At 44.2% G+C, this 10252-nt stretch overlaps 1 non-coding gene across 1 annotated transcript; it reads left to right on the top strand.

Annotated features, from left to right (window-relative positions):
- Positions 1-1070: 1070 nt before the first annotated feature.
- Positions 1071-1172, top strand: LOC118979287 (U6 spliceosomal RNA). The gene has a single exon (XR_005064877.1). It is a non-coding gene; the product is annotated as a U6 spliceosomal RNA (small nuclear RNA).
- Positions 1173-10252: the final 9080 nt, after the last annotated feature.

The raw sequence follows: 10252 nt of genomic DNA, 5'->3' as shown, positions 1-10252 counted from the left end.
CCAGGTCGTAGGGAAAGGATCAGCAACGGTGCTGGGACAATAGTTTATCCACAAACAATTAATTTGCATGTCTATCATACATCATACCCCCTAAATCAATTTCAAGTGGATTAAATGCATAAGGGTATAGGGCAAAACTATAAAACTTTTAGAAAACAATACAGAAAAATATTTTTATGATCTCAGGGTAAAGAATGATTTCTTGAACAAGATAAAAATATAATAACCCCAAAAGAAAAAGATCAATATATTTAACAGCCTTAAAATGAAACTGGTCACTAAAGACAAACCACAAACTTGGAGAAGATATTTGTAAACTATAACTGGCAAACAATTTACAATTAGATATAAAATAACTCCTACAAAGCAAAGAAGAAACACACAGCTCAACAGAAAAATCAGGAACACATATGAAAGGATGCTCAGACTCATTAGTCATCAGGAAAATGCAAATGAAGATCACAAGCTGACACCACCAAGGACTGACAAGTATATGGAGCAATAGGAAGGAACTCTCAAACGCAACTGACAAGCATGTAAATTGGTACAATAATTTTTGAAGGCTATTAGGATTATCTAATCAAACTAAAGAGGCACAAAGCCCATAACCCAGCAATTCCATGCTAGTTAATACCTATTACTCACAGGTTACCAGGAGACACAAAATGATCTATATAACATGACTTTCAAAAGTTTCCCGAAACCAGGAAGCAGCCTCAACATTTACCAATAGTAGATGAATGAGTAAATAGTGATGTATATCAAATAATGAAATAGTGAACAGTGGTGAAAATCAGTGCATCACAAAAATACGAATGAATCTTAGAAACATAACGTTTAGCAAAAGAGCAGGTTACACCCAGCGTGTGACTCCATGTATATAAAGATCAAACATACGCAAAACTAACCAATATAGTGTTTAGGGATAATAGACATATGTGATAAAACTATAAAGGAAAACAAAGAATGCTATTTACATCACTCAGGACACTGCTTACCTCTAAGGGGGGAGGTAAGGGCGTTGCGTAGGGAGAAAGTCACAGGGTAATTGGTTCCAGCGAAGTTGGTGTGCTCCCCTCGGCAGCACCCACTGAAACTGGAACAATGCGGAGAAGATTAGCAGGGCCCCCGCACAGGATGACTCGCAGATTTGTGAAGCATTTCATATTTTAAACAAATAATACAAATCTCTAAAAAAACTTCAAGCTGAATCCTTGATATGTATCTATATGTACTTGATATGCACTCATGTGTGTATATTTACATATAACATGCATATACATCTACATACAACACACATGATATATTAACATGTTATTCTTTTCAAGGAACTCAATATTTAGTAAAGATTTTGTCAAGTGCTCAAAAAATCCACATTTAATCAGGCTGACCTCAGGGGGTCCCTTTTTAAAGCTGACAGATACCACACGCTCACAAAATCTTGATTAAAAAATTGATATCTTTCTAAATCAACTGCCTAAAACACTTCTATCTTTCTATTTTTTCCTGCATTTTAAAATTTGGATAATCTCTATAGAAACAGTTTGCCTTATCCTTTTATACATAGAGAATAGGAAGATAATTCATTCTTCTGGCTTGATTGATCCACAAATTTTTCTTTAGTATGGCTAGCTGGGATGTATCAAGTACTCAGAGTCCCATACAGCTGTATTCATAGTTCAGAAATACTACCACACACACAGGTTCTGATGTGTTCCATTTGGGCTCATTTCCATCAAGAAAGGGGAAAAAATGTGGGACATGTTTATCACAGCGTGCGCTGCATAATTCATCATATTCCAGATGGGGAAAATTTTCATTAGGCATGAAAGATAACTGAATTTTCGAGTCAGAATTTCATATATGTGAAGAGGAAGACATTTCCAAGAATGTGCTTCTGACTGAATATTTCAATCCTTCGTTCTCTTCCAACCGCCCCTTACTTTTGATGCAATAGGTCTCTACCGGCTCATCGCTGGGCGAGCAGGCTCGGTGAGCTTCGGGAGCATTTCCACAGCCGCTCTGATGTAGGGAAGCCAGCAACGACTTCGCCGTTTACCAAAGTGACTGCGAGCTACCAATCCCATGCAAGAGGTACCCCTAAGTCAGCTTCCCCTTCAACAGATTCCCAAAGTGCCTGGGACGACTCCACTGCCACCCGACTCAAGAGGGAGTGTGGCTGAGGCGACATGGAGATGAAGTCTTAATTGATTCCATTTTAAACACCTATACAATAAAGTACCTATTTTTGCAAACTTGACAAAAGCATATGAATGTGTAAAGGTATTATGAAGGCCCCTCCCACAGTCCTTTTTAAAAATATTTATTTTATTTTTATTTTTAGAGAGAGGGAAAGGGAGGGAGAAAGAGAGGAAGAGAAACAGCAATGTGTGGTTGCCCCTCACATGGTCCCCAGTGGGGACCTGGCCTGCAACCCAGGCATGTGCCCCGACTGGGAACCGAACTGATGACCCCTTGGTTCACAGGCCTGCGCTCAATCCACTGAGCCACACTAGCCAGGGCCCCTCCCACAGTCTTGAGAGGAGCCAGAAAACTTCTTTTAATAGTGTTGGCAAATCTGCTGGCAGGCTTGATAAATGTTTGCTGAACGAATAAATGAACCAGGCACGAGACACCGCATTCTAGGACTCTCTCCTGTGAAGCAGGAATTGTCCTCCTTATCCTATACGCATCGGGGCTAGGACATGATATCTTCTGTGATTCCATTCTCATCAAATTTGGGGATAAAAAAAATTTCCACATGGGACATGGTGCCTACACGTAGCGGCTTTCTGGTTCCGAGAACACATTTCCCACCACAAACAGAGGAGCTGCTAATCTGACTGCACATCAGCCTCCTGGGAGTTTGATTTGTGTACCTGGGTCCTGAGAACCTGACACCTCCGAGCACCAACAAAACTGAGTTCCAGGACACAGAAAGGTGGCACCCCACTGTCGCACCACTTGCAAAGACTTGTCCCAGCAGCCTGGTGATAGATGCAGTTTAGGATATTATTTTTAGGCCTGTGAAATTCAGAACCGAGTGTCACAGAGGCTGCAAAGGAAGATGCGTAGGGAGCCAGCCGCTGCCCCAGATCGTTTGCTGAAGCGGGGGTAGATCCCCCACCCTGGCCGAACTAACAGCTGGTAACAGTTGGAGGCAACTGTCAGTTCTCAGAATTTTGAGCTTGCAAAAATCTTGCAGTTAATGATATTAGGGAATGGTCGCTCCTCCTGGTCCCATCCATCACCCTTTGGAAGGTGACTGGGCCTACCAGCTGTCATGTACAAATGTGTTCCTAGCTCGAGCAAAAAAACTGGAGTTGCATGGAAGAGAAAAGCAATGTCAGCCAATGCCACCCTATGGCAAACTGGTCTGTGAAAAAGAGTCCTCAAGGGAGGCCGGCCTTGTTTCCTCTAAGAAGAGGCAGGATGAGGAAGCGTGGCAAAACAAGATAAAATGTCTCAACTCCACGTCTCCGGGGAAAACATACGGCAGCAAAAAAAAGATAATCAAATATCTCTAAAAGGATGACTAAGGAAGGGAACATTGTCTCCCAGGAGGGGAACCAAGTGTTGGGGTTTTAGGTGTAGGAGGGACTTTTCATTGTGCGATCTTCTGTACATAATTTAGGCTTTGGAATTATGTGAATTTTTCATCTATTTTTTAAAGAACCAGCAGGTTTTTAAAAAGACAATAAGAGAATCTTTCTTGAAATGATAGTGGTTTGCCAAAGGTCTGAGCAGCTGGGTAAATGCAGCCCTCCCGGGGCCTCTGTGGGGACCCAGGCAGTGTGGCCAGGGCCGTGCGCCGTGAGCCCTGGGAAGGAGCAGCGGCCGCTGGTGCTGGCCGGGTTTCTAACAGGACGCGTGTCCCTCATTCTTTTCTAGTGTTTCTTGCTGTAATTCCTAGATACCTCCCTGAAACTAAATATTTCCTTTTTTGGAGAAGGATTAAGTACAGGCAGAATCCTGTTTAAACAGCTATCATCATGCTGTCTAGTTCAATGTAACAAAGGTCCTGTCCTGGCCAACAGCCCATCCGGGCAGGGTTTTGCTCATGTATTCGTATATATGAAGGCAATAGTAAGGATCTTATATGCACACGTGCATATATGTAAGTGTATATACACTATCTTTAAAAATTGTATATGCATGTATATACATATGTGTGTATGGATTATATGTGTACGCACATACATGTAATTTTTAAAGAACAACATTTCAGAAACGCAGCATTATAAGAAATGAGGTCCACAGAGGATGGTGTTGAACAGGCTGTGATCAGTATAGCGCGTGAGGATGTAGCGGTGGAGACAGGCGTGCGACACTGAAACACACAGCGCTCAAGGGGCAGCAGAGGCAGCACAGCAACGCCAAGTATGGACGGGCCCTGGAGCCAAGTGACCCAGGAATCCAGCTTCACCACCCAAGTGACGATGCAGCATTTACGGGGATGCCCAGAATCCTAACGCAGTCTCAGGTTCAGACCTAACGCCACAGGGCCACTGGGGCTCCCGGGAGGCCTCCAGGGCCGGCACTGGGCAGGCTCCGTCTACAGCAGCAGGGTTTGCCCTGGGGACCTGGTAGGGGAGCCACTGGCACACTGGAGTGTGCACGTAGGAAGGGAACACGTGTTGCCTTCCTTGGGCAAAGAGCCGTCTCACACGTGTCGGTTGGGATATTTTTAGTCACGACTTACAGAACTGGGCTAAGCAAAAAAAAAAAAAGATCTTATTGGCTCATGTAACTGAAACCACATAATTCTGAAGAACTGCCTTCAGACAAGGCGTGTCTATGGGTTTACACAAGGCCAGCGGGACTCAGATTTTCTCGCCTCTCGCCCCCAGCTTTTTGGATAGTAGCGCCATTTTCAGGAAGGCTCTTTTTTTACAGCCCAAGTTTCCAAGCATCCTCAACCCATCCCACANAAAAAAAAAAAAAAGATCTTATTGGCTCATGTAACTGAAACCACATAATTCTGAAGAACTGCCTTCAGACAAGGCGTGTCTATGGGTTTACACGAGGCCAGTGGGACTCAGATTTTCTCGCCTCTCGCCCCCAGCTTTTTGGATAGTAGCGCCATTTTCAGGAAGGCTCTTTTTTTACAGCCCAAGTTTCCAAGCATCCTCAACCCATCCCACACCTTAGACCCAATGGGCTGAAGATCTGAGGTTTACTCTGATCGGACAGGCTTACCTCGAGTACCCATCCCTCACGTGACCGCAGTGACCCAAGGAGCGGAGTACTAGCCCTGGTCATGGATTTACACGTGGAGTGGGGGTCCCACTTGGACATTAGGATTGTTGGGAAAAGAGAGCGGTGGGTGCCACAGAGGTAACAACAAAGAGACACTTCATCGCGTGAGGGGATGGAAAGGAATAGGGGTTCTGCGCTTGCAGAAGAGCAGACATAAAAAGAGCGAGGCAGGTGCCTATAAAGATTTGAAAGGAACTTGTGGTTGCATTGGAAGTCGGAGGGGCTCTTGGGACCTCCAGTCTGTAGTCAGTTGGTCAGGGCACAGGTAAGAGTGGGCTGTAGGGGAGCCAGTAGCTGTGTGCGGGGGTGCAGGGAGCACTCTTGCGGGACTGAACTCCTACCCTGTGCAAGCTGGTGCTCCCTCCAGGGAGACAGTGTCAGAATGGAGTTGAACACTTGTATGCCCTGTGAGTGTCTGAGAATCGGTTTTTTTCTTCTTTAAGATTTGTTTATTTATCTTTAGAGGGGAAGGGAAGGAGAGAGGGAGACAAGGAGAGAAATATCAATGAATGGTTTCCTCTTGTGTGTCCCCTGCTGGGAACTGGCCTGCAACCCAGGCATGTGCCCTGACTGGGAATTGAACTGAGATCCTTTGGTTCGCAGGCCCGCACTCAATCCACTGAGCTACAGCAGCCAGGGCCGGAGAACTGTTTTTAATGTGGGGGCACTGCTCAACACACTGGAACTGGGTCCGGGACCCAGAGTTGTTGCTCCTAGAAACAAACACATGTACACAGGGGCAAAGGTCATTGCAAAGACATATGCATGCCTATTGGCTTTCCAGAGAAGCCTTTAAGTTCTTTCATACTTAGGTATGTGAGCTGCAAAACAGCCTCCACCTTCCCCTGCTGCTATGGATTTGTTTCTGAGTGTGTCGGGCAGCAATGACACAGTCGGTTGATACTTCCCAGGCTGTGTGCTGAAGCCCTGTGGGCTGTGTGGTTCCTGTGGTCATGCATTTTTCCTTAACGACTGTTCGATGAGGCATTTTTGCCCATAACTCGTGAGGGAGCATGACCTCGTTTAACCAGCAGGTCTTAATTCTCAAGAAAGGTTCTTTATTTTTACACTGAGCTAGACATTCCATTTCCTAGTTTCCCTTTCAATTAGGCAAATCTGCACGTGCTCAGCCTCTATGCAGAGGAGGCCTGCTAGGGATTCATAAAGAAGACACAAGGGGTTGGGTGAGCCTTGTATTATTAGCTCTTCAGAGGGACCACCCTTCTTCACACCCACCCTCATTACCCGGTTATCATGGCCTCTTCTTTATCTCTTCTCACGACCTATGGCTATTTCGTTTATCTACCTGGGTATCCATGGTGGTGCGCCTGGGATATCACTTCTAGAGGGCAGACACGCCTTTCGGTCTTCTGCACTGTTGTATCCCCAGCAGCACAGCAAGGTACCTGGCAGAGGGGGCTCTGAATAAACGTTTGCTGATTGACTCAATGAGTAAGGTTATCCTCCAGAACCTAGCAGGGTCTACCACCTACCAGGTGCCCCATGAATCTTTCTTCATCGTGAATGAGCCAGGCCTGAAGTAGTTAAGGAAGGAGGCCAGGTTTGATCTGGTTCTATAGGGGGACATTCAATATTTTGTCTGTTCAGAACAGGCATTATTTTGGGGAGACGTTCCTTAAAACCACGTGGGGGCCACTACTACTAATCATGAAGTGCTTCTGAGGAAAGGCTCCCGGCCCACGCTGAGTTGGCCACTGTTCGCCACTACCCTGGGCACACAGGTTGGTCCCTGGGTAGGCACAAGGCCCGGTCAGGTCACTCCCTGTCCTTTTACTAATATTTGTCAAGCTTGAGCTGGAGAGAGATGGTCCTTTTTCCTTTGGTCAGATTGCGGGAAGGATGTGCGCCCAAGGTGGCAACTTCTGCTCCCACTTGGGGGGAAGCTGGTCTGAAAGGACGAGGCCAACAGGCTGAGATCCACAGGCAGGAGATGGCCAGCGAGCCCCAGCGGCCAGGGGCCAGCTGACATGTCCCTTCCAAGGCTTAACTGTTCAGCCTCAGATCTGCGAGCCAATCCAATGTTTTCTTGTCACTAATCCCCCTCAGAAACAAAACACTGAGCAGCTGGGCTGAGTCTGAGACTTCCAACAACACAAATGTGAGTAGGTGGACAGGAACAGGGAGGGGCTTCTGGATGAAAGCATGGAGAGTAGATTAAATAGGATTGTTAGGGAAGCTCACAACTAAACGTTTACATGATGGATATTTATGACCTTCAGCCAGTGCATAATTTTGCTCTCTCTAGTAGGATCCTCGTCTGTAGTTAGTGTTCACCATTAAGATAGTAAATGAAATGTGAATACATGAGGAAATACCAAGAATATAAAGCTAAGTGGTAAGAGATGGATACGAATAAATATACCGCAACATGACAACTCTAGAACACAATGATGCAGTGAGACAGCACAAACTGTAGAGTCACACCCTTCGATTTGAATTCAGTTGACTTACTAGGAGCATGACCTCCGGCACATGGCTTTACTCTTTGAGCCTTGGGTTTTCTCATCTGTAAATCAGGGGTAATATTGCTCAGGGTTGTGGACAGATTAAATTACAAAAAGTATGTGGCTCGTGTGTCTCTCCACACCACGCCCCTCTCCTTTCTTGGAGAGTGAATAAAAACTTTACTCTCTAAAAAATAAAAGAGTAAATAACAAAAAATACGTAAACTCCTTAGATAGAGCCTGGCATTTAATACATGCTACTTTTCCCCCTTTACATTAAAAATAAAACTCACTGCATTAACATTTAAAAATACTAGAAACAACATATCTAACTTAATTTTAATAGTACTTGTGTTTGAATACATTGATTTATTCAATGAGTGTTTCTTGAAGGTTGGTTGTGGACAGGGACTGGCATACGATGATGAACAAAATGGAAAAAGCCCTTGACCTTGTGGTGCTCAAATTCTTCTGGTAGGATATAGACAACACAGAAATAAATACATTGAAGACTGGGTCACATGGCCTGAAGTGCTGTAGATGGGGAATGTCAGGTGTTTGTGTGAGTGTGTTGGGGGGGTGGGGGTGGGGGGGTTGTGCAACAGTTGGCAACAGATTTGAGTCCAGTGTCCTAAAAGCCTCCCAGAGAGGTGATATTTGAGCAAAGACGTGAAGGTGCCTACTTTTGTGATTTTTCAAATGAGTATCTGCACATTGATTCTAAAAGTAAACTACTTATCTAGTAGCGTTTGGCTTTAAAATACATTCTTCCTTATCGTTTATTCTCAAAACACCATAACACCATTAAAGGGCAAGTACTATTTTTATCTTGGTTTTACAAATTGAAGATGAACTTCCGAAAGGTCATGCAATGAGTGTCGGTATGGATTCCTGGAATTCAGATTCTCATGCCCCAGATCCCGCGTCCTCTGAAGTGTTCACATTTCTCACAGTCCACACATACAGCATCATTGGTCTTTTCCCGGAGTTTACCTACTCACCTACGCCTTCAGAAGTCCTGCTGAATAACTCCTAACAATTCAGCAGTTGTTCCTCGTGGTGGCTGGAGTGGGGATGCGGCAGCTGAATGGCCCTTACCCACAGGACAGTGTATGCACATGAGTGGGGTTGTGTTGTGGAATGATACATGTGTTATTTAGTCTGGGGCTTTTTAAATGTTGTTGTTCTTCTATTTTTTTTTCTAAATTATTTTGTCTAGAATAAAAATCATCAATGACGTACGGCTCACATTATGTCAAGGTCGTGTTCCAGAATGGTTTGTGTATAGCCATTGTGCTCATTGACAATTTTATACTAAACACGGGGTTGGAAAAGGCGCCTTGAGCTTATTAGGGGTGAGGGGTGAGCTGAACAGTCCATTCTTCTGAGAGCCTTATCCCTGGTTCATAGTTCACTTCCTCTGCAAACTTTCTGCGCACTTTTGTGACAATTTTAGCTCAAACCCAGCATTTGTATTGCAATTCAGAATCAAAACATGCAATTAAACTAAAAACAGTAGTGACGTTCTAACTAAAACATATAGTTATAATGAAATACAGTTATTAAAAATGTTGGCTTAGAGTTTGATATAATTAACTTTATAGTCTTTCAACAAAGACATGCTTTTTCTATTTATTAAAAGGCTGAAAAATGTCTCTGAGTCTTAGAAGCAGTAGGTTGAAACAAAGTAGAAATGGCTCTTGTTCCTATAATTCAAAAAAGAGAGTGAGGGGAGAAAAAATGACTTAGCTGAGAACCAAATCGTTTCTCTCAGGAAAAGTACCATGATTTTCTAATCCAGTAGAGAGAAGTGGATATGGTATAAGTTAAATGATCAACTGTGTAAAAACACTGAAATAGTACAAAGTAAGTGTCCAGTATCCATTCCTTGCATCTTCATCTGAATGTACATTTGCACAAATAGCAGAGAATTTGTGAATGACGGCATTCATCACTTCTGCCTTTGACAAACTCTCTTCTACCACTATTTCTACAATTACATCACCTCATTGACACAGGTGTTACATTCAGGGTAATGTTTTTTAAATTGGGCACCCAATGCAGTCCTCGCATCACATGTATTTTTAGAAGGCTTGCAAGCACGAGCATCCCTTTAAGCTTCTCTCTTGCTCCCAAACCTCGGAGAAGAATCAGGGCTGGGGTGGAGGCTGTTTCAGGTCAGGATTGACTCATGAAAGGCGTGGTATCATTAAACGCATGTCAGAGTCACCACCTGAACCAAAGTGCTCACACACTGAAAAAGCAAACTACGCAGTTTGAAGGGCAGAGAAGAACCGCTCTGATCCATAATGATTTTACTGCTTGCAGGTTCTGCCTTGCGTGTATCTGTTCATTTATCTGTGGATCACAAAGCATTTTGTGAACAGTGAATGCTATAGTCAGCAGAAAACCCCCAGTGGAGATGAGTAATGTAGCTCCATCTCCCCCTGCTCATTCTCTCTCTCTCTCTCTCTCTCTCTCTCTCAGACTGTCTGTGAGCTGGAACTGGTGCTTCTGCACTCTCTAGA

This window comes from Sturnira hondurensis, unplaced genomic scaffold (assembly GCF_014824575.4).
Source record: "Sturnira hondurensis isolate 20B ecotype Veracruz unplaced genomic scaffold, ASM1482457v3 Scaffold0022215, whole genome shotgun sequence".
NCBI classification, from domain to species: Eukaryota; Metazoa; Chordata; class Mammalia; order Chiroptera; family Phyllostomidae; genus Sturnira; species Sturnira hondurensis.
This window is presented reverse-complemented; position numbering and strand designations above follow the sequence as displayed.